Source organism: Brienomyrus brachyistius, chromosome 12 (genome assembly GCF_023856365.1).
Source record: "Brienomyrus brachyistius isolate T26 chromosome 12, BBRACH_0.4, whole genome shotgun sequence".
NCBI classification, from domain to species: domain Eukaryota; kingdom Metazoa; phylum Chordata; class Actinopteri; order Osteoglossiformes; family Mormyridae; genus Brienomyrus; species Brienomyrus brachyistius.
The window spans coordinates 12,256,291-12,281,853 of NC_064544.1; the positions used below are offsets into that span (position 1 = coordinate 12,256,291).

Here is a 25,563-nt window from a genome sequence, read left to right on the forward strand (position 1 = left end):
ACAATTTATCCCCTCCTGAATCTGTTTTGGAGCATCGCAAGACAGCAGTTACTACCATAGCATTTTTAATACTCATTAACATAGCTAAGGTTCCCTTCACGTTATCGGCTCGTTAGCATTTTCCTCGGCTTTAACATGGAGGGCTGGCTGGAGACGTAACTCCCGACTCAATATGCTAATCAAATGTCAAAAACCACGGGTGCGTTTCGCGTAAGCGTCTACGATGTGAACGTTTCGTTTTATTTTCCTCTTTATGGATGTAGGCTTAATTAGACACAAAACCTACCTACATTGCATTATCACCTCTGTTATCCGAAATGTATGTTTGTCGCTTTGTGTTGGTGTAAAAATCCGAGTCTTTTGTTTTTGTCGTTTTGAATAATTCTGTAAAATAAGCACACCAGTCGCAGTGCTTTTGACTCCTGAGTCCTACACGGAGAGCGACTCCATTTGTCCGTAACTGCATGAGAAATTCTAGAGGCATCCTCTGAAATCGCTCCTGAAAGCGGGCCGTGCACATTCAGCGGCGTGTCCTATACACCTGCTCAGGCGCGGTGCACTTATGTATTCCGATCACCTTGAGTCAGCGGTCACTGGCATTGAAAAGCGATGGGCGAAAAGAAAGCGTGTAAACAGGCCACCGGCGGAAATGTGCCCAGTGTCTGGAAGTGTCACAGCTAGGCTTGTCTGTGAGCTGTGGATCCGTCTCCCACCGGCCATGACAGAGCTCCGATTTGCCCCGGTTATTGCTGGTGGACCCTTGCTAGTCTCAGCACCTCAGCATGTTCTGTGAGACACCGTGTGCTTTACATACAGCCGCCTCCTTGAACCATTATGCTTAGCGTCTTTCCAGGAGTAGTTTATTATTATTGTAACCTTAGTCGCTGTGCACATTATTTTTTTTGGATTATTTTAATTAAGTGTATACCACTGATTTATGTTATATATTGTTATTATGCTTTGCAGTAATTTTATTAAGGTTAATATATATTTATTTTACATTACAATGTTATGTTGAATGATCAGATTTCATTATTATTATTTTATTATTATTTATTATCAGTTACAGTACTCTATTATTTCGGTTATATTTACATGTGTTACATTAAGGTTCAGTATGTTCCCTTGGTTAAGTGTATTATTAGTTCCTATCTGCCCCGGTACATGGGGGGACAGTTTTTAAAGAGGAAGGAAAAATAAAATAAAAGGAATGTTGGAGGGCGGCTGGAAAAGTTGTAAGGTTCTGTGTTGCTGTGTGGTGATTATTAAAAACGATTGTTCAAGGAACTGTAGCCCGATTACTACCCACAGCCCGAGACTGGCACACGCTACCCACTCATCAAGAAACCAGGGTTACATTATTATTATTATTATTATTATTATTATTATTATTATTATTTATTTATTATTGTTACATAATTTTTATTCAAACATGATTTCAAACACAGAAGACAGTGAAAAACAATAAGCAGGACGGCTGTAGCTCCAAGTTATAAAATAAAAGCATTGTTTATTCTAAGATGTCATCCGCACTTAGTGATATTGTTGTGGGTACAAATCGATGCTTTTTGAACATTCTCTGTGGATTACTTTGATACCGATAGAGTGAAGTATACCGTCTTTTTCTAAGCTTCTGCTGGTAGGAGCTGGCAGCTTGTAATTGCTATCTATTATAAAGGCATTGCTCTGAAGTCTTTGAAGGCAGGCGGTGTGTTGGAGGGATGCATTACAAGTTGATGGCATTTTTTTTCCCAATAAGTGGTATAATGGGCTTTTATGACCTTTATTCTGTATAATCATAGCCTGAAAGGTTCGCAAACCTTCTGTTCTTGACAGGAAACTAACGTTTTCAGTTTTGCACATGGACTCATCGCCGTTTCTTCTCCTCCTCTCCTTATTCCCAGGTAAATGTTTCGCTATTTTACACAATGACCGATTTTGATTCCTTTGAATTGCGCTGTAAAACTAAAGTGGCGGGATATGAGGGAGGACGTCTCGTACTGGCATTACTCGGCGCAGTGAAGGGGAGCTGTAGACAAGACATGAATGCGTTCTTGTGACAATGGGAATTTCACTGTCTACGGGGACTTCATTCTTAGGCCATCTGCAAGCAGCACTAAGTTTTACGTTGTTTTTTAAATGTCCATGTCTAATTTGAGTCATTTTGATTAAATTCCTGTTTTGGGCCATTTACTGAGGTGTGCCAAATTCTTTATGTGTTCATAGTGGAATAAAATACTAATAAATAGCACTGAAATAATGTAGGAAACTATATACTACAATACACTGGAAAATATCCAGTGCATTGTAGTATATTGCTGTAAACCCAGAAGTTGGCCATAACAGAGAACTTCTCTGTTTTGAAATTCTAGTAAATATACAAAATTGATTAAAACAAGCCGAATGGGTGATGCCTCTGCTTCATACCGCATCGTCAGACAGAAGGGAGATGTGATTCATCATAGCTGATTGAAACATTTAAGTGATGCTCAGCATTGCTAAAGAGTTGAACACATGTTACGATAATTTTGAAGTTGGGCCTCATTCATGCTGTGATTAGCGTTTGCCTGAGAATGACTTGGCAAGGAGGATATTCTGTACAGTGTGAATGGCAGTCAACTGTTTGCCACTGATCATATGAGGCTTTATATCAGTCTGATCCCCTCTTCATTTAGGAAGTGCTTTCACAAGTTTTATTTTTTTATATTGTTGCCATGCGTGGGTGGCGGGTGGGTTTAATCAGAGGGTTATGCTGGATAAACCGTGTGGGGTGATGGCAGCAAACCGCTACGCAATCGCATATCTGACGCAGGCTTTTAATTTGTGAAATATTTCCCCTGCTCTCTGCATCCTGGTTCTCTGCGTATAGGAGGAGCTGCAAGGCGGCTGCAGGATATTTTTCTCACTCTGCGGGAAATGCAGGGTTTTGCATGATTTCATCCTTCTTTCAAAGTACGAATGGTTGTTTGGAAGAGGACAAGAGAACATACTTTCCGGGCTCTGGTGAAACTTTTCGAGAACTTTATTTAGCCAGGACTTTGTATTAAAAGCTTGAAGGTTGGGTGAGAGTAGAGAGAACTGCAGGGATTTAAAAATGGCTGCCGTTTGCCGCTCAGGAGATGGACAATAACGAGCGACTCTCGAATGGCGGGGGTCTGCCCCGCAGCGGCCTAGCTTAAGGATGCTTGTCTTGCCGCCTGCCCCCTATGGGTGAGTGTTACGTGCTGGCTGTGGCTTTTTACCACTTGTCACCGTCTTTATGGAGGACTGGCTTTCGCCCGGCTCCGTTTTCTCACATTTCCGCCCTGCCTGAACACAGGATGTGGAAAAGGGGAGGAGCTAAAACAAAGACGTGGGCTGGTTGAGTCGAGGGCACTAAAAAGATAATTTATGGACCGTGTGCTAATGAATCCCAGGTTTGGGCCCGCATCCCTAATGAAGGGGTGCACCTGCGGGTGCATACAAATGAGTGTAAATGACAGCCTGTATTTGTGTTTCCTAATCCACCAAGGCCTATTGTGTGATTGGACCGCTAACCGGCCGTCAGGAATGGTGTCGCTGCTTTCCACTTCGGCAAATACATTCTGACAAACGTTCAACTTCACCTAAAACGGACGTAATGCCGATTATTTAATGTGTTCCCCGGAAATAATTTCTCGTACAAAACATATCATAGTCAATTAGGAAACAAAGTAATTAAACAAGATCATAATCAAATGAGATTTTAAAGCACATGACAGCGATGCGAGGAAGTTATTAACGCAAAAAAATTGCCATTTGTTCAAATGTGTTATTTTTTTATTTATATTTTACCAGAGCAGTCTGAGTTAAGTACCTATCCCCAGGGTTTTGGCTGTCCCTCCTGAGACCTAATCCTAACCCTAACCCTAACCCTAACCCAGCTACATGCAGACTGTGCAGCATACAGCTTCACATTAATCTGTGTGCGTGAGAGATTTGGTTATTTACTGCAGGAAAAAAAGAATAAAGCTTTTTTGTGGTGTGGACTGTGAAATCCGGCTATCAGGCATCCCGTGAGGGGCTGTTGTGCAGTGGCGTGGTCCCTTCCCACTCGCATGGCATGCAGGTGTGACTCCCACACTGTGGTGGGGTGACGGGGGTACGTGGGTCTGACTCTGGTGGAAATGCGACATTTCTGGCATGAGGCGGGCGGCACCGACAGTCCGGACCCATTGTGAAGCTCACAAAGCCGGGGTCTCGCAGAGAGGCGGCATCCCCGTGCTGTCGTCGATTCCTGCATGCAAAGCTCGCGTGGACCTACCAGAACACCTCCTCATAAAGCGCTCTGCCTTCCGTCTGCTCAGCCAGGCGGAAAATGGGTTGCATTCAGGTCTTGGGACCTGTGTAGCCACCATCGCGCGGCTGGAACGTGAGGGGAAATAGGCGAGACTCCGATATAACGTATAGAAATGCATTTGCTGCCATTTATTTGTTTAGGAGTTTGTGTGGGTCGTGGGAAAACCTGCAGGAAAAAAAAATATCGATGACTTCATAATTTGTGGAAAGGTCTTTAATAATGGATTTTGAATATGGCTAAATGAAAACCGAGAACCTGCGGAGAGAGCAATTTACTGTACATATTCACGCTGGCTGGGTGAAGTAATGTCTGCTAATTAGTTTTAGACAGATGGATTTTTAATTTTTTGCATTTGATTGTAATCAACTGTTGGTTTGTTCTGTGACACCGAAATAGATTTCTTTCAGCGGGAAATAAGGTCATACGTGAGCACTTTTTTTGTGGTTCTTAAAAAAAAAATCTGTTATTCAATTTACTCTGTGTGCTTGATCCCAGCATCTCCTTGTGTGCCTCTTTCTCTGAGAGAATCGATTCCCCTGATCAATAGGGCTGCGTCGAGGCAAGGGGGCGGGGGGGGGGGGGTGAGGGAGGTTCGTATTATTCTTCAGTGTCTGCATAGTGCTTTCCTTTGATGCTGTTTCCAGGTTCTGTCCAGGGTCCTGCATTTAGCCTCAAGTCAGAAGAGAACAGCCAGGTCTGTCTTGTTGGTCTAACCATGTTGGCACCATGACCATGTGATCCAGCAGTGCCGTACCAGCATCTTTGAAGATGCCAAGGCTGGTACAACAGTAGCCTGCCTCACCTTGAACCTTAATTGACCACCTAGGGATGGGAACCCAACCACTGACTGTGGTACTCCCCCACTGAAGCAAGTCGGCTGCTTTCCGGAAGCCACTGCTAGCTTTCCCGAGAATGCTTCACCGGCAGGGAGATTGTGGAAAACCACAGGGGCCATAATGAGCCACAAACCGGCCCACTCCCCACCTTCGTGTCTAGCGGCCGCTTGGTCTTTAGCGGTCTCCTTCTTACATTGTGTCAATGCGGCTGAATGAAGTCATGCATCAGGGTGAGGTAACGGATGGTTTACGATCTGCTGGGTGTAGCTTAGTGATTGCAGTGCTGTTGTATCCCCCAGTCTGTCCGAGTCGCATGTGCAGTGGATCATCGAACTGTAAACCACAGTGGTTACAATGACCGGCAGGCTAATCTTCAAATTCCAGGTGAAGAATTGAGAATGAGTCTTCTCCATACTCCAGTGTACATCTTTATGTTTGTGGTCTAGAGGGTATAAAATCTGAGGAGTTTGAAAGACTTTGCCAGTTGGATCCACTCACTGTACAAGAGAAGAGTGGAGACACAATGCAGCTCACTCAGGCAAATAGTAAGCGACAGATAACAGCCCAGACATAAGAAGATCCATGGTCTTGAAATGGAGACGGAGACAGGTCCTTTCATGCTCAGCTTACTGATCTTAGCGCCTGTGTTTCAGGTTCAGAGTAGCTGGTAAATCTGACGTCTCGCAGTGGCTCGAGCTGTACCGTGGTTGCAGCATTGACGTTCTGTTGGCCAGATACATGACCACCACCATCTGCATTTATGTCTGAAATGTTTTGTTTTTTTTCATTTGTGAAGGTTACTGGGGTTATACTTGCATTTTAAAGTAACTACAAATATGCAGGAGCCCATTACCCAGAAGCATCACTGGACTACCATGATCAAAAAAGTCCCACTGAACGCCACTGTAGCTGTCAATATACCGAGGCACTGAAAAGGCTGACTTAGTTTCAGTGTCAAATGAGATTTTATAGCATTAATTAGAACACATTTCACATGAAAAAAAATAACTGAATAGAGGGAAAAAAAAATCTATTTTATGGACTCATCTCATACCTTATGTTCAGTCTTTATGGTGCAGAGAGATGTACGAATGTGTCAGTTGAGAGATTTATTTTCCTGAACGTGAAAGCTGTTGAGCAAAAGCATAATATCCATCCTGTGTTATGATATTCTGCCAATCTGGGAAGAAGCGATTCACGATGATGTGGGAGTGGATGGCTTCAGGACACCTGTTTCCATTAACTAATTATTTGGGCTCTGCGTCTCCTGAATGCTGATCGCTGAATTGACGAGATTCGTTTTGTGTCAGTCAAACCCGAAGGAGGACGGTTCGCTGGTTTCGGCTCAGGAAACGCCTCCAGGGCAGCAGGAGGGCAGGTGAAGGGAAGTCCAAGAGTCACGCCGGAATGAGTTTCCCAAAGCCTTCTTAACACTACGTTGTTTACAAGTTCTGTATTAAAAGATACAGTTAAAAGAACTTACGAATAACATAGCATTAGGAAGGCTTCGGGAAATTCACCCCCGGTTGGGATGAGGGATGGAGGAGGGGACAGAATGATAAAAAAAAGGGAAATTGTTGGGAAAATCCACCACAGGCAAGGTCTGGGCATCTGGTCTGGGGCCTGCAGACAGAACAGAAGCCCATTTTACATTTCTGGTAATGGGAAACATGACTAATCAATGAGTTTGGCCCACAGAGGGTATACCTCCCTGAGTTTGGTATATATTCTGGAAATCCAAAATGACATAAATGAAATCAATACATTTATTTCCTTTAGGCTGCAGGTAATATAGTGTTTATATAGCTCTAGCACTTTGATATTCTTATTTTCGATAGTTTTACAGTGGATTTGACAGTATTCCTGAAGAAAAATTAAAAAATGTGTTTAGTGTTTATTGGTAACACTTTACTTTAAGGTCTGCTCCCGTTACTAATCATTTGTTAATATAAATAGAAAAAATCACTCACAAACAAAATTAGAAATGTATTACAATCATCTTCTGGTATTTACAGAGCAACTTGTAAATCACTTGCAAATGTAAACCAATGGGTTGGTAAGCAGGCTCAGAAATTAGTCATAATTGAGCATTTACAAGTGCTTTAGTAAATTCTTTGTGAGACAGGAGTAAGATATCTTTGTAATACGTTTCAAAATTTGATTGTAAGTGAATCTTTCACGAATATATTGTGAAATTGCATCAGTTTATTAATAGTTAAGGAGATGGCATATAATAAAAGCGTTACCCATTTATTTAAACAGAAGACGATTTCTTTAAGCTCTTTAATTGTGTCCTATGTAATTATAAACAACACAGCACATAAGCACTCTGATTATCTCACCATACAATGATGTAATTACTGATGCCTAATCATTAGGTCACCCTTTCCCAAGTGGTGAAAATCACAGCATATAACTTCTGTACTCTCCATTTCTCGGTCAGATGAAGAACGGTCTATTTAATTAGTCCGTCACTATGACCGTACTGCGATTTGAGCGCGCGGTCACTCCCCAGCTAAAGAACAGCTTATTAAATTAGCCTACCACAATGACCATACCGCAACTTGAGGATTCAGTCGTCCGTACGTCGGAGAGCGGCTTATTAAATTAGCCTGCCACTATGACCGGGCTGCAGTCCGAACGTGCGGTCATTGTCAGCGAGGCGGACTTATTAGCCTTATTAAATTGGTCTTTCACCACAACCCCTCTGGCAGCACGAAGAGCAGCATATTAAATCAGCCTGTCACCGTGGCCGTGCTGCTGACCGGACGCACACCATGCCGCCTGGCCTGCCTTCTAGATCCATCCGTCTAAGAGGCTCAGCTAAAGACATCAATCTAAATCGAACAGATATGGTCTTCCCAGTTCAGTCACATGTATGACCTCTGCTCCGATGACACCGGAAAATGTGTCAAGAGGTGGCGATACTCTACCTCTGAAGCACCCTCACCCTGTTAGCCTCACCTACAAGCCAATGACACTGCTCTACAACGAAAGGTTACTCAGCCATCTTATCCTGTAGTGTTGCCATGGGCGTGATGAAGAAAACAGTTCCGGAACTGATAATTAACAGCGACGCTCTAAAGTGTGGGTCAAACCAGCCCTTATAAACTATTTTGTGGATGTGGGGTAGCATCTCTCCATTCCGAGGGGCTGCTGGGGGCAGTCACAGCTCTGGCGCCCCCCAGCTGCGTTTCAAGGTCACGTCACGTCCACATCCCACTCACTTCTTCCCCCGGGCACTGCGTCAGCACTAGCCTTAGTATTACCGTGCCGAGGAGAGGGGTAGGTTTGCTATGCAGACTCTAGTGCTACACTGTAACCTTACGGTCTGCTTGTAACGATGCCCTGTTCTGTTGGCGCCGTCTCTGAAGTGTGGCACACGTCAATTCCCGCCGGTCCCATCATGGCTGAATCGTGCGTCTTCCCCGCACGGAGCTGGCCTGCCCGTGCCGGACAAACAGCTGTTGCTAGGAGAGACAAATTCATTAGTACTGTTTATGCTTCTGGTAAAATGATTATTCAGTTCTCACAGTTCAGCTGCTCAAAGAAACAGGCCACCGTCTATCTGCAGAGTAAATTAAAATGAGCTTGGTGCTTTGCTGATGAGATCATTTCTTTCTGTTGTTGTTTATTTTAATTGTAATTTTTGCAATAATAATTGTTTGGTGTAGCGTATTGAGAACACCACTGAATAGCGTATTTACGTTTCCAGATTTAAGGGTGGATTTTGTGTCAGTCGCAGCAGGGCTGTGCTGCGGTGCTGGCAGCCGGGGCTGCTTAATTGGTTCGGTGGAGATTTAGATAATAATATGACTACTCCCCTATTTGGAGGTTCGAGCCTTGTCTCACCAGAGTGCGCGGCTCATTTTGAAAGCACGCACTTAAGCTATGATTAGCAGCACTGCCAGACTTGAGTCACTCTGGCGGTGTTTTAAGGCCGACATGTGCGGCTTCCTTCAGAAAAGGTTTTTTTATTTAACTTAACAAAAGTACCTTTGTGCTTTTATTCCTCAGGGTGAATTAAGGGGATGTCAGCGAACAAGTTATTTTGCCATAAAGGCCATCTGATGTGTAGATGATGTTCTCTGTCTGTATCTAGACGATCCTCTATGTGTTAAGTTTAGAATTTCTTTTTTCTATAGCCGTTGAATTTTTTTAAAGAATGGCTTAATATTAAATCAGTACGCATTCCTGTTTGTGATGCTAAGTTTATTTTTGAATTTGATTTCTTTATGTGACACAGTTATAATAACTTATTCTGCTGATGTATTTAGGTCATTCTTTGGACATTAGGGCTTTCTGCTGCCAGACCCTTATAAACGATGCATTTGTGGTTTTGGAAAAGGCTATTTCTTTTTACAGCATCTGTATATTGTAGTTACCAAAGCTTTATTTACAAAAATCCTGATTAAAATCTGGAACCTGACTCAGCACAAGTGATCTACAGTATACAGTATTGCGATGTAACAGTGCTGACCCTCAGTGTAGCACCATGAGTTGTTCTAATCAATCAATCAACCAGTCAATCAATTAATCAAGTAAGTAAGTAAATACGTTTTATAATAGCTTCGTGCCGTTTTGTCAGAGATACGCTCCAGCCACCACCTAGACCAGGATAACCATACAGCTGGTTAGAAGATGGTATTTCATTAATTTTTAAAATTGTATTCTTATTTTTCATATGAATTGTGAGAGTTACGAGGGTACAGGTAAGCTCGCGATGGCCGGGCGCGTGGTACGGCACTCGGTTCTGGCAGGCGCGAAGACGCCGCGCGGACTCGTAGGGACATGCAGGAGGAAAGAAGCGGGAAACCTGCGAAACGGCCTTTCAGGATTGGACTGATACAGCCCAGAGCAGTATACGGATACCCGAGTACCACAAATGACGACGGGGTGGTGTTTGGTACAATTTACAGTAATTTAAATGAGATATCAACACGTGTTAAAATACATTTTGTTAATATATCTGTAGACAAAACTAGCTGCTATCAGATTTTAAATTAGACGATTATTTAAAAGTATCGCAGTATTTGTTTTCAATGAGCACATTATGGTGAAGAATGGTATCATGACTGACAGGGCTGTGAGGAAATCACACAAAAACATTTTTTTTAACCCCCTCCGGTCGGGTTTTGCGTTTAGTTGACGCCGCGTATTGTTGTTTTTTAAATTCCCACGGCGGACCTCCATGGGGCTCCCGAGGAGGACGCTGCCTTATCTGTCCTGTCTCCTCGACGAGACCAAGACCTGCTTGTTATCGCCTCGGCCGCCGGGGCTCTCGCCGGATTCAGATGCGTATCGCTCTGTTGCGGCCGAGATAAGGCGCTCGGGCAAGACGGTGGACGTTTGCGTGGAGGGTTTTCCCAGCACTGTGTAATTATGGGTGGCGGCCACTTTATGCCCATATGATGGATCCAACTGGGTTTTCTGAAATAGACCAATTTAACACAATTATACCTCATTTTGCATTTGCTCAATATTGCTTATTGAGTTGTAGTCGTAGTCAACATATTTCCTACCATCCTTTGCATTTATACAAGGGTCGATGAAGTATATTCTGAAGGACATTTTTCTTGGGATTCTTCCCTCAAGTTATTTCTGTTCATTCATCCATCATTCATTCATAATTCCATCATGATTCTGCTGCTTGTGTTTCATCAGAGGTGTGCAGTTTTATTTTCCATATTGATATCTATGCTTTGGTTAAAGAATTGCTTCCTATTTTCACACGTGGTTAACTAGCATTTTCTTGCAGCCCACGTCTTATGTTTTTATTAAGTCCCTCTGTCAGAGCTTCAGTAAAATTACAAACCCCACCCATGACTGCATGCCAGGCGAGACAGATTTCTGTAAACCCGCTGGCACTAAATCACGTGTAATGCGATATTCAGTGATTTCCAGCATCCTTCTTTTACTGAGCTGTTGGCTGGTGTTATTCACAAAGACAACCCCACCTCCATCCTAATACAGTAAAAAGGGAATCTTAAACAGGACGCCTGTTCTTTGTTTTTTTTGTTGTTTTTTTTTTTGGAGGTAATGCATTGCTTCTCATCATCAGACGTTTGGAAATAACTCCTGGGGTTCACATGCCAGCGTGTCCGCAGGGCCTGTTTGCGGGGTGACAGCAGGCTACCGGACCACCTGCACACTGTGAGATGCCTCTCCTCACTTCACCTCGCCGTCAGTGCAACTGAAGATTGATTCATATTCCCAGTACAGCGTCTTCTTGCATAATTATTAGTCTGCCCAGCTGTACCTTAATCTGAGTAAAAATTCTCACCAGATCACCTTGTTTGCCAGAAAACTTTTTATAAACAATTTGATTTGAACCAAACCCTCATCTTTTATCTGAGGTGCCTTCTTTATTTGGGAATCTCAAGCGCTCAAATTTAGCCTAATAAAACTGAGGGCATCTTAATGACGTGGGTGGGCGGGGGGGGGTCCTGGTGAATTCCTTTAATGCACCGATGATTTGCACTTAAAGGATGCACTGTAACACAGGAACCTTTAATCAGGAAGTCAGAAACCACTAAAGCTTGCAGCTGTTTGTTTAGCTATTTTAATGCTGTGACATAATGGAGCCAGCTACCTGTGTGGGGGTGTGAATTCTTATTTGCTTCTAAGTTTCATTCAGATACTTCTGTTTGCTTTTAACGGAGCACCTAACTAAAAGTCCAAACTTATGTGTTTGGACCGAAACTGCCACGTGTTCCTGGTTATAGTAATTGGACCAGATGGAAGGTGATATCTTCCCACAGTACTGTTACTGTCCCTCACTTTAAAACTTTACTTTGCTCATTTCATTCCTGTTCCAAAGAACAGCTGACGGCTGGAGAGGTTTGCATCCTCCACAGATTTGCCAATTTACCTGCATTTTGCAAGGATTCAAGAATGCCCCTTTTGTCCTTTCCGTTTTCTTTTCCTGCCTATTTTTGAACAGCCGATTCGGGCACAATGTCGTCCTGTTCCCCTTCTGGGACCTCGGGTTTCACAGCACACCTGTCACCTGGGAAGGGCTAAAGGTCGCAGGGTTAAGCGGGTTTATCAGAAGCACACAGGTTGCGGTCCGCTTCGCTCGACCCGGCTCTTCAAAAGCCCTCTTCACGGGCTGGGGAGCTGGGGTACCTCATTCATCAAGCCTTTGCAAAATATCAGCCTTTTTCCTGAAAGGATTAAGAACAAAAACAATAAAAACCTTTTATTCTTTTTCTCTTTGCTGGTGATAAGCTTCAGATTTTTTGTAGTTTATTGTTTTGAAAGCCAGAGATGAGGAGGAGAATCCATTTTTTCGGACAAACCGTTTACGGTGTCATAAAAGCTCTCCACTTTCAAAATTGTTCACTTTTATTTTCGTGTACCGTCAAGGCATTTCCGTTTTAAATCACGCTTCCTGATAGTCACCTCATGGCCGTATGGTTTTAGGACACACATTGTCTTTCTCATCATGGGGTTTGCGGCTTTAAAATGTAAACGATTGTCGATGGTGTAATCTTTTTCATTTTTATTGTAAACTGTTTATGGACAATGTCCTGTCACAGAATAAACACATTGTTGCTGTGTTAAAAGGGTGTTTGGCTGTACAGCACAGACCCCAGGAGACCCTTTTTGGTCTGGTCTCACCATCACCGACTGCAATTTTCTCCTCCGTTGACTTTAATGCGATGTTTCTGTGTCGCGCCTCTCGTCGAGTAAGTGTATGTATTCCAAACAAAAATTGGGGCATTATTATAATGGTGTTCTTATTTGGAGATAACCAGCCTTCACTGGTCCTTTTAGGAATCAGCAGAGAGGAAAATTGTATGGGCCATAGTGGTGTGCTCTGACGCACACGGCGATGCTGAGTCTGTCACTTCTAGTCCTGTCTTTTCTGATACTGGCTCCCTTCCAGTAAGCAAAGGATAGACAGTGATCCTTCACTGCAACCACGTGTCACTCCCCCCCCCCCCCCCCTTCGCCTCCACATCTTTGCCTCCTGTGAGTTGTACTACTACCCTCCCCTTACGTGTTATTACTCTACGACTTCAGAGGACCAGCCATCAGCTTCAGTGTCGTCAGGGGGCCCCCCACGGACGCTAATAGGTCCAGTTATGGTGCAGCCACTCTGGTGTTGGCTCCTGCATAGAGAGTCAAGAGATTTGGGTGGCTGGGAGGTGAGCCTACTTCATTGGAATGCAGACACGAGCACGGACGGATTTAAATATATAATCCCCTCCCAGGGGTCCCCAGCTATTTCAGTCTATTGTTATCAGCTTGCCTGGACTTGATGTGACCCCTGGGAGCCATGTCTTCCTCAGAGCTCTCCGTCTCTCATTGGCCCCATCACCACTCTCCAGATCATCGATAAACACTCCACTGTGCGTCTCCGAGACTGGAAATGCGGACCCCCCCCCCCCAGTTATAGCTTTGAAGGGCGGATTGCGGGGGAGAATAAATGCTTGTTGGGTCTGCATGTGCTGGCCACGTTTCATTAAGAATCAAAGAGCTTGTCAGCTCAAGTGGCAAGCTTTCTTGGCATGTAGGAAAACCTGTTTCTGTTTTTTTTTAACCCATTTTCAAAAATGTCTCTGCAGGAAAGGGGAAGCCGGTACACATTGATACGCAAATATGCACCTCGCATGTCCGGGTGCATTTCCGTTGATACTGCCCGGAGTTATCTGCAGTGATTTAAAAAGGAGAAGCTTTTGAATGGGGAAAAAAAAATGCTGCAATGCCGGAAGAGCGAATGCCTGCAAATGCTGGCCAGGGACCACCGCAGGAATATTAAATGAATCACTCCGTTATTTATTGATTTCTTTTAAGCTTTGGTAGTTTTCTGTTTCTCTCGCAAGAGTGCTTTCGCTTTTCTGGCTCCTTCTTTTTCTTGCATTTTCGGTGTTTGCTGCTAGTGGTTGGTGTGGGGGGGGGCTATATTGTGGCTTACATGGGATGGGATTAGTCGTTGGAGGTGGTGTGGGAAGTCCAGCATGCCAGCGGTGTTGTCTACGCGGGCACTTCCAGTGGAACAGCCTGGCAGCCTGTGTGAGAATGGAACCCCGTGGAGAGGTAGGCTGAAACCTCTAGACCACAAATCTGACAGTTGGGACAGTCAGTGGGACCTGCGCTGAGATTCTGGCTGCCTCTGTACAGTGAAAGATGAGTTTGCTGTGTCTCTTTGCATTGCATATTGTCACAGTGCTATCTTTATTATGTATACTTGTAGGGCAGGGCAATTGTCATGATGGCATAATTTAATTCGAATTTGTGATTTAAGACAATGTGCAAAATATCAGAACCGAGGATTATCCATCCATCCATCATCCATCCATCCATCCATCCATCCATTCATCCATCCATCCATTGCTTATCCTGGTCAGGGTTGGAGGTGGGCTAGAGCCTATTTTAGGCAGCCTGGGCACAAGGCTGAACTACATCCTGGATGGGATGCCAGTCCGTTGCAGAAATCAAATATATTCGTAAATTCTATTGCTAAATACTTCTTGTCAAGCAATAGATGAAAAGCAGTCTTCTTGGCTTGATAAACTATACCATTCCCAATCAGTTGCACACATGCACAAATATCCTTACACCGACATAGAGACAGGCAGTACTTCTAATCCAAATGAGCCTGTAAAAAAGGTCGTAATATCATTTGGTCCTCATGGAATTGGTTCAGATTTGAAAAGCTTTACTCTGAACAAAGCAATGTTTGCAGAAAGTTTGTCATAGCAAAACTTAACCGAACACCTAATTGATTAGAGAATACAGGCAGCAGAAAAATAAAGTGGAATAGGAGCGATGGGTGAACCTGTAGGGTAGTTATATTAAATAAACAAGAAATCAGGTACCGTCCATAATTCTGCTTTGCCCCTCTAATGAAGAAATCGCCTGTGGGTGGATGTGGTGTGTGGATGAGGGGGGTTTCACAGCATGTCTTACAGGCCTATCAGGGGTCTGAAAGATAGCACCAGAGCTGCACATGTCAGGATCAGAAAGTAAAAATCCATACCAAGATTTTATTTCAATCAACCAGCTGAGTATAAAGAGTCACAATCACGGAATACTCAGGTGGTTGGTTGAAACAAAATCTTGGTCTGGATTTTTACTTTCTGGACCTGAAATGTCCACCTATAGTGATGGATAGAGTCCCTCTCTTTCACTGCTGTGTGACCTGTAGTGTGTAAATCAGACTGTGTATTAAAGGATGGTGATACCGGACCGGGGACTTTCAGACTGGGTTAAATTTGTGGCTTGGTATTGGTTTACCCGTCCGTCCATCTTCCAAACGCGTTTCCAGTGTGGTATTGCAGTGAACCTGGAGCTTTTCTGAGGAAGCACAGGATACAACACTGGGGACACCTTAGAAGTGGTGCCTGTGGCATGAACCTGATAATAGAGGTAGATGGGATGAGTTCAGGATCCACTAAAAGCTTTAGCTGCCCCTGTGTGTAGACGAATACGGAATGTGTGATACAGAGTGATAGATCACAACTGCATCATGTGACTTATGGCTGGCCAATCAGGCAGCTAGGAATGGGTTCTCCTGTGACGTGCTTTTCGCTTTAGACATCAGTGAAGCACGGTCCTTATGAAGGACGAATGGGACATAGATTTGATGCTCTTTTTTATCTCTGGCCTCAACAAACACATTGGGCAATGTCAATTGGTCAGTTTGTGTCCAGTACAGTCACCCGACATCCATGCCCGATTCACGATTGTGGGAAGATGTGAGACAGGGTTTTCTGTGAAAGAGTACAAGCTAGGTGACAGTGTTTCCTCATGTTCCCTCTTACCGCTGCTGCATCTGACTTTTTTCTTTTATGAAACGGGGAGTCGCTTCTCAGGTAATCGATTTCACAACTGGATGCCGCTTAGCCCTGCGTGAATGAGAATGGGAAAATACAGCGGGTGGGGGGAGGGGGGGGGGGGTCATACATTTCTCCATTTTCAGATGTTTTCTTCAAATTTGCTTGTATGTTGTTAAATATCCACCCAGAAGAGAGTATGAATAATTTAAAGGTCTGAAACATTAATTAGACAGGATAGTCCACTCAGTCTGCTTGAGCGTCTTATTAATTCAGATGTAATTAAATTCTACATTTTGATATTGGAAATCCTTTGACACATTAACATGGAGCGGCAGAGAAGGAAAAGTGAGAGAGAGAGAATGGGTGAGTCCTGGTAACGTAAATGTCAGTTTTGTGTGGGATATTTACTATGAGGTTAATGCTCTTTAAATCAGTCCCTCTGCGCTGAGAGGAGTGGAGGAGTCACATTGTGAGCATAAATCACCCATTAAATGCTGATGTGACCTGAATAGTTCTTCATACATATATAATCAACCCATTGCCAAACCAGGGGAGAGACAATATCTAAAACATTCATGAAGAGTCTATTAAGTAGCCCTCATAATGGCCTGGCACCGAATGGCCAAATGACCGAAAGGTGCTTCTTTCCCCGCTCTTCGTTTCACTCACGTGCCGCAGGCAAAGAAGGTGCGACATCTACTGAATTGAAAGCGGGGCTTTATACACGCAGGCGGCATTAAAATCAAAGGCCGAGCAGGTTGCTGTAACGGGGGGGCTGGGTATTGTATTACTGCTATTTTCATCAGCTTTGATTGTCCCGTAACACGACTCTCAATGATTAAAAACAAATAAACAAAAAACAAAAAAAAACCGTGCAGCTGCATACTGGCCGCTTCTGACTGACTCCCACCTGTTCTCCAGGACCAAAGGGTTCATCTGGACGTGAAATGTGATGCGCGGGACTCTTAAGGCGTTTCAGCACAGTGAGGAAGACTTAAAGGTACGTTGCAAGTTGTCTTTGTGTGTGCGAGTGTACGTGGGTGTGTGTGTGTATAGCTTGGTTCCTTGTTAGATAAACACCTTCGCTTATCAATGAGTGCTGAATCATGGCAAGCTCTAACTGACATTTTCAGTTGGCAACGTTCTGGGTTTTCCATGTGCTACCTGCTAACCAGTCAAACATGGTCCGAACGTGGGGTTGTATAAGCCTGAGTTCACATGAACCTGAATGCGTATCAACCACCTATGTCCCATCTTTCACAAGGTATTCAAATAGGTCAGAACAGGAGAAGGTTGTGTTTCCCCGTACTCCTCTCAGTGCCCAGGGCATCCGCTGATGTATGCAAATGGCTCGGAAATTTCGGGTAAGGCCTTGGGCCTTTCCTTGTGCACTGTGCGCACGCGTTCAGAGCTCGTTTCGTAATGCAAATGATGACGTCTCCACACTAATCATGCAAAACAGCATCTGGCCTCCTTTCTGTCCTGCCTCCACTGGCAGGTTTGTCGGTCTTCTTGTTTCGAACACCCACTGCACCACTGCCCCCGGGCAGGACACCACTGAGTCCGTCGACCTTCCTCCTGTATTTCTGCAGCTTTGCGTGTGGACATGTGTAGAGCGGCAGGAATACTGTGACTTGTGACATATAATCAGAGCGATGTGTGTATATATAGCACATACAATCTGATCTGTTCAGTCATCACTTGATACTTATCGGTATGGCTGACAGGCACCTCAAATGAAGACATGTTTAAATTACAGCAAGTCTTCTCCAGGATTCTGTTTTGATGGTTTATTCCTGAGAGTGACTTGATATAGGTACGTCACGCTGGCAGTATAAGAGCAGTGCATCCATCCATCACCCACCCATTCAGCCTGTTATTTCATGCAGGGCAAGTGTGTAGGCCAGGGAGCACAGGGCATGAGTTACGGGACACTGTGCTGTGACGGCTGGTCCATCTCAGGGCTGTGGGATGAACATGATATTCACAGTAAGGCGTTAGCCTGGTGATCGATGCATTATGCTGCTGAGATCTTTCAAAAGAAGGAGAGGAAGCTGAAAGCTCAGCACTCACTTCCCATAAATATTTTCTGCTATGTGCATTTTTAAGAGGCATCCAGATGCATAGAAAAATTATATGTTGACTGGGTCCAATCCTCCAGCATCGAGCAATGTTGGGAGTCCTAAAATCTCTGTGGCCTAGGTTTGCTTTACCCTCCCTGGGTAAGACTTCAGGACCCAGGGATCCTCCAGGCTGGGTAGCCGTGTCGCCTTCACCGCTGTTATCTTTACCAGTCCTGGTGTTTTGCATCAATCGGATGCTGCTCTTACTGTTTTCTTAACGCCCCCCCCTAACTTCACGCAAATGGAGTTATTTGAATCAAGGGAGCAAGGGACACCAAACAAATAATGGTGACAAGGTCTGTGCTGATGGAATTTGGATCGAACGTGGGAATTGTTTGCGTTTTCTTGGGCCCGGTTGCGCTTTGGCTAGCAAATGCATTTTTTAAGAAGAAAACGAGCGTGTGAGCATGTTTGTTTGCCGAGAGGAAAACGGTGTCAGCCCGCTCTCTGTGGCAGGCACCCCGGTCTGTCTGCTCACAATTTAGCGATCAAACGTCACCCCAGAACATGGGGAGTATACCTTTTTCTAACGACTTCCTCAGGGTGGGGTGGGGTTAGGGTGCGTGAGCGGCGATAATTGGTTTGTCTGTCAGTGTCTCCCCGGAGCGCTGATGGCCAAGTGCAGCGTGTGAAAAGTGGGCTGAGGCTTGGATTACTGCAGGATCTGTCATCAGCCAGTCAAACGGCACAGTGTGTGTGTGTGTGTAGGGGTGTTTTGTAGCACCGGCCTACAGCTTTCGCCAAGTCTCTTTCCTGTGGTGGCACATTTCAAGGTGATGACATCCTGTGCTGTGACTAGGGTCTCATTACGCTTAAAGGGTCCCCACATGGGGTACAGATATGTGTCGTACACAAACACTTTACTAACGCCCCACGTCTTGCTGCCTACGTCGATTTCTTAAAACATGCCATTGCATGCTTTTCTTAAATACTTTTTATTTAGCAGGAACTTTTATCCAAAGCAGCGTACATTTTTTGAGAAAGCAGGCTCCAGTCCCTGGAGCAGTTTGCGGGTGAAGGGGCTTGCTTCAGGACCCAACGGTGTCAACCCTGAGCTTTGAACCAACAACAGGCACAGTGTGCTGAAAATGAAATTCTCAGAAGTACATGTCACGCAGTACTTATTAGACTTTCAGTAACTTTTTAATTTATTCATCTTTGTATCCACTAAGTTGTGTCCTGGCTTCACTTATGCTTGTCCCTTGCTTCCCTGCTCTTATCTTGATGCCCTCTCATGACTTCACTATCCACATCATCCATATTCCTTCCACCCCCTGTGTTGCACCCCCATGTTTACCAGAGCTGCTGGTAAATAAAGTCTTTCTGTGCTTTTTACTTTTTTGTGTTTGATTTCAGAGGCGGGGGCTGTGAATCGCCTCGATAAGGTTTGCGGCCCCGATGAGATTTAAAACATTGGCCGCCCCCACGACATTATCAGATGGTGACGGAGGGCGTGGATTAAAGTGGAGCCGCTCTTGTGTAAGAGAGCCCATCGCGCTGAACAGACTGACATTTATCTGCTGCTAGGGCTTAACCATGCGACACTACAGTCTGTCGTTGGGGCGTGGGGCGGGGGGCATATTAGATGTGTTACGCATATGTCCATCCATAAATCTGCCAGCCACTCTTCGTGCCAGCTTCAAAATCTGACGCACTGCGGATCCAGCATTCGCCACCTTGGCAGTGGAAAGTTCCGGAAAACGGTGAAAGTGTATCCCTTAGACTCTGCCTTCCACCTGTGGGGTCTGCTATTGTTTTGCGATCTTTGGGGTGTGTGGGGTGGGGGGTCACTACCCCTTGTTTTAGCCACTGGGAGAGTGTCCCCTGTGGGATATCAGGTGATAATGGACCATGAGAGGCCTGATGGAGGCAGTTGAGGGGGCAGTCCTGTAATAGGCAGCATACTGCCTCTGTGTCTTTGTTTTCCCATCCTGGTGAGCGGTCCAGGTGGTGTTGACAGCTCCGGGGCCCAGTGTCACTCTTCTCGCCATTCATTAATCAATGTCAGCCTTATAGGCTGGAGGCCCCCCTTGCGCAGTTGACGTCACTGTGGTCTTTGCTGGAAGCTCCCTGCAATGGCGCCTTGCAAACTGACTTAGCCCAGAAGTAATGTGGCACCTGAATCTGGCCAGACGGGTGGGTCATTTAGGAACACCTGGGGGGATGTTTTTATCTCGTCGCTCGAGCTGACCTCTGAGGTCACCTCTGGATGCTGATTAGCCTGCGTGAAAGGTAGAGGTTACCTGTGGGCGTCAGCGCGGGCCAGGGTCACACCTGATTATTACCGTAATGCTCTCTGACAATATGGCTATTCATTTCAGGGGGGAATGGGAGCCGCTCAGCCTCTCCGCATATCCAAAACCCGTTAAGCTGGGAGCCGGCGACGAGTACCTCCAGCTAACATTTAATTAGCACTTTGCTAGCGATGTATGTTTCTGAAGCTGTCGTTTGGGTGGCAAATGATGGCTTGACCTCACCTAAGAGTTGAAGTAGATGGGGAAGTGGGACAGAGTGCCCCTTCCTGGCTCGCTCTGCTAAGGCCATGCTGCCGGCTAGTGTTTCTTCAAAATGCTGCTTCTAAACTGGAGTCTGAGTGTATTAAAAAGGGATAAACGTGGTGTAATTTAGCCCTGACCTGAGACGAGTGCTGTATCCCGGACTGATGTGGCTGTTTGCCAGTTCGGTAGCCTTGTGAATCCCGCCTGCCCCCCCCCCCAGCTATTTCCTCGCTCCACTGCAGCACGTTGGAATGCCCCCGCTTTTTTGAGGAAGCCGAGAAGAAGCCTCCCCCCACTACAGGTGATAGGAGTCTGTTAACTACATGTCGCCATGCTCTGGGTCAAGGTCACGTTCAGCAGGTATGCGAAGCACGAGGAGTGGGGGCCCACCTCCACTGTGAATGCCCCCCCCGTGCTCACAGTGGCCGAAGATAAGAACGCCTGGTGAGGGAGGGGCCCCAGACTCAGCCGTTTCTTTAGTCCCGATTTAACATGCCCACCACATAGCGTTTGGATGGGAGCATGTCGGCTCATGTGAGGCTAATTCCCCTCTGACTGCTTCAGACCCTGAACACGTAAAAGGTAAATGCGGTTATATGTTCGTTTGGGGCCCATTGTGAAAGAGGAAGAGAAAATGGGGTCCGTATTAATCCATGCGGCGTCTACATGGCGAACTTTGTCTATTAGTTCCTCAAACAACATTTTTTGCTGTTAATTTTACCAGCCGCCTGGAGTCAAAGTTCTCCATAATCGGCTGCGGGACTGGCTGTCTGTGCGCTGGGCTCGGATCGGACCAGTGACGTCCCTGGTCCTGTAAGAATGTGCTGTCTTAGTGGTCTGCGGCGTCTAGAGATGCTGGCAGCAGGAACTGCGGCCTGATTTATTTACAGTCCTGTCGTGGCCATAAACCCTGGAAGTTATGGCTTACGTTTTAATTAGAAATAATGTCTTGTAGAGCTGTAGTGATGTATTGCTCAATCAATATATTGACCGTGACTCTCTGATGAGGAATGTTTATATTGACAGTGTCCGGACTGATCTAACTTAACACCTTGTCTTTCACAGGAATTTGTAAAAAAGAGGGATTTGCTCTTTAGCTGTCCTTTGCATTATCAGGTGGGCGCTGTGTGCTGTGTAAGACTGTCTCCATTTTGGGGCAAACAGTTAATTTATCTCAATGTACTTACTTGGACTTTAAGGATCTGGGGGTTGTGAAAGCAAGCAATGGAGGGTGGCTTTTGGTAAACTGCGTGTGAAGTGTAGAACCACCTGTTAAGCTTCAGCGAGAGGACACGGCGGAAATGACCACTAATGGTCACGCCAGGCATAAGCTATATGCACTTAACCACATGTTATATTGTATGTGACAGGCCAATGCTGAAAAGTTAGGAAGAACCCTGGGATTTCCATCAGCAGTAGATCAAATCATTTTCCATATGCATGAACAGGACTGTAAGTAAAAAGTGGTTTTGATCAAAAAGAAAATCCTGCCAGGTGTCTTCAGGTGGGTCGTGTGTGTGTGTGTGTGTGGGGGGGGGGGGGTGGTGCAGCAACCTCACTGCTATGTCCACTTATACAATGAGGCAACCATCTTTAATTCACCGCTGGACATTTTAATACAGATATTTGCTGTGGGGCGCGGAGGTGGTCATTACACCTGCTCACAAATCAATATGCAGCCTTACCTTCCCGAAGCAACGTTATTGAATGGACAGATGTATTTCAGATAAGCTTTATTTCCATTTAACTTTGTAGGTGTGTCAGTGAAAAAAGGGGTAGGGATTCAGGGAATAGAACATGATGGATGAGAGCAGAGATCTCAGGCAATATCAGATGAACAGTGTTTACACAAAAACTCCTGGACTACTGATGTCTGTGTGAGCAAGACCCACTGCAGAGCCTCCCCCTGTCCCCACCTACCCTAATCGCATATGTCTGTATCTGCCACAAAAATAGGGTGATATGAATAATACATAATGTACCTTAGCCTGCCATGTACCAATACTTAATAGCTGTACCTTTTTTTACGCCCTCTTTCCCCACATGCTTGGGCAGGTCCTTGCCATGATACACGCAACACACTTGCAATACGCTCGCAAAACATGCACCAAACACACGTACACCTGCGTATGCGCACACACTGCATACGCAGACTGCACTTTTGGGAAGAATGAACTGCTGGCGGGTTTGGATGGAGCTCGACATTCTCTGTGCTCCCCTGGTGGGCTCGGACCGGCCTGCGCCAATCTTAATGGGCGGGTGAACTTCCCGACATGCTCTGTGAGCAGGACCATATGAGCAGCCTGTGAGGAATGCTGGCCTGATGTGCAGTCAATGGTTAACTGTTCTTGAAAGCCTCTGGCCCTTGTGAAATGGCTACACTCCCCAAGACTTGACCTGGACTCTGTCTTCTCCAACCAATTTTTCTTCTTCTCGCTTGTCTGTGCTTATCTGACCTTTGTGTAATTCGAGACCATAGATAAGGGCCCCAAAGGCTGCAAGCTTTGTTTGTCCGTCCCTCTCATCTGCTAATACCCTCGTTATTTCCCCGCTGAGGAAATTCTGCTGTCGTGGCTGTTTGTTGGCCTTCTCTGAAGGAGCTAAATAAGGTAAGGACGTCTGACATAGTCGCCTCGGTAACCGACGCTGCTGGGCGTGGAGGAAGTGGGTAAAGGTCAGTCATTCCAGTGAAAAAAGCGCAGCTTCAGCAAAATGGAGGGAAAAGCAAGTGTGAGAATTAAGCCAGCGACAGGAAGCCGACTCGTGCCGCATCTTGCAGAGATTTTACGCACCTCATATCCTCAGATGTCCAATTCTTGGAGTGTGCTTCCTAATGATGAACTCAGCGCAACAAATCACATCAATAAAATGCTCTTTGAACCGTCCGCACATCTCAGTGCAAAGCTGGCTGTTGTGACATGAAACAGGCAGGTTTCCTACTGTGTGTTTCATAATGAATGGCGCCATAAAGACAGTAAATATTTGTATGTTTTACAGCTTCCAAATACTATTCAAGAATTTGCATTTTTTTTCTTACATTTTTCAGGGATAATTAGGAGTTTTGGTTTATTGCCTCTTTAGCAGTTTCTTATTTCCAAAGAAAACCCCGTATCAATGGGCACAGGGAACCCATTGAAAGGAACAGCTGCTTGATGCTTCTGGAGACTTATAATGACTTCCTGGAAGTGTCACAAACGGAGCCCCTTAGCCATCCAGCCAGCCGCTGGCACGCGGTGCCCATGTCCTGTGTCTCTGGCGCTACCTGGGGCAGTTTTTCAGTGCAGGCTGCATCACCTGCAGACCGCAGAAGGTACTTTTAGCAAAACCAGAAATGAGACTTGGCCAGCCCACTAATTAGTAATTATATCTCTGAGCTGCCGGGGTTTGTGGGGGGGGGGGGGGTGTTTTTTAATGTTGAGAACACCTGGCCTTCGAATATGGGAGCGGGGGGATGAGGAAGGGGGGTTAGGCATACCAGGGACTGCTGCAACTTCACCCTGGTCTTAATCATAGTTTCACGCAAAAAAAGTCTGAAGCCTGACATTTCCAAAGTACAGCATGCTGTCTTGAATATCAGAATATCAGTCCGGCCTCTAACCTTTAGCAATGCGATGTTACTAGGAGAGACAATGATACAGGTTGCTAACGGCTTGATCGGAGATCTGTGAATTTAACTTTTTTTAACATGTAGCATAGTGTTCCATAATTCATTATTATTGTATATTGTAGCCCTAATTACCGACTTTATATAGGCTTATTAAAACCAAATTATTGTCTAACATCAAATGAATTACAATTAGGTATGTGAACGACTAAGCAGTGGAGTTGGTGCCTTAATCTTCCTTGATTAGTTTAACTCTGCACCTTTGAAGTAAACCCAATGTTTAGCATTTGGTTGTATTAAATAGGTGTAATTAAACCCAGGGTCTTCTGATTCAGGGATATCTTTGTTCTCCTTAAATTTGCACACTCTTTAGGATGCACACTGCAATCCCTTTGGGGAAATAGAGCTTAGGAGAGTAGAGAAAGACAGGAGAGACTGTCTAATCAGATGCTAACGCCTCTTCTCTAGTTGCACATCGTGAGATCCATCCATCCATCCATCCATCCATCCATCCATCCATCCATCCATCCATCCATCTTCTCTTTAATGTTTCTTTTATCCTCTACTACTTGTCCAGTGCAGGGGTACAATGCAAATGCAGTCTATCCCAGGGAACACAGGACAGGAAACCTGGGAGACCCTGAATAGGATGATAGGCCACCACAGGATTAACGTACAAACACACACACACACAGGTTTGTAATTATATCTTTGTGGGGACTCTCCATTCATTTCTGTGGGCAGAACCCTAATCCCTAAAACAACATGTATTTGTGACATTGTGGGGGACATTTGATCCTCACAATGTAATATAAACATAATACACACACAGACACTATAGATTTTCGGAGGGAACAGGAGTATCTGGGGAGACATCTATTGATGTTCAAAATACAAATGGCGCTCGTAGACTGAAGTGATGTAGTCCAGAACCAACATGTCTTCACAAAATTTTGGAAGAGGATGCCAGCGGTGCCAGCAGCACGTAAGACTGGCTTCGGCAGCCCAGCACAGATGGCAGGCGCGGGACAAAGCTTAGGAGCCGGATCAGGCCGAGCAGCGCCGCCCTGCTGTTGAGGGATTTACAGTACCGGTAGGCGTTACTGTCGGGTCGGCACAAGCATGGGAAGTCTGGGCATAAAAGAAAATGAGAGATGGATGAATGCAGATCTTTGAGATAAATGTGCAGAATGTGCCAACATTGAAGGGAAAGTCCCTAGAACAGGGCAAAGAAAAGAGCGTTTTTTGACCGAAACACGATGGCCCGTTTTTCCATGGGACGCTTTTGAGAGGCGGTTATGGGACGGGTCGAGTCATCGGCCGCTGATGTAAAGGTGCAGATGTTTCCTTCTCTGTCAGTGCCCATTAATGGGCATCTTTATTTAAACCTGCATCCT

At 45.2% G+C, this 25,563-nt stretch overlaps 1 protein-coding gene across 23 annotated transcripts in view; it reads left to right on the forward strand.

The window, feature by feature from the left end:
* Positions 1–25,563, forward strand: part of LOC125704608 (adhesion G protein-coupled receptor L3-like) — a 178,290-nt gene that overhangs the window by 11,251 nt on the left and 141,476 nt on the right. For 21 of the 23 annotated variants that reach the window (XM_048970399.1, XM_048970420.1, XM_048970415.1 and 18 more), the window contains one exon: positions 16,863–16,941. The exons of the other annotated variants lie outside the window; for them this stretch is intronic. The gene's annotated coding sequence lies outside the window, so the exon portion shown is untranslated. The remainder of the gene's footprint in view (positions 1–16,862; positions 16,942–25,563) is intronic. 23 annotated transcript variants of the gene reach the window in all.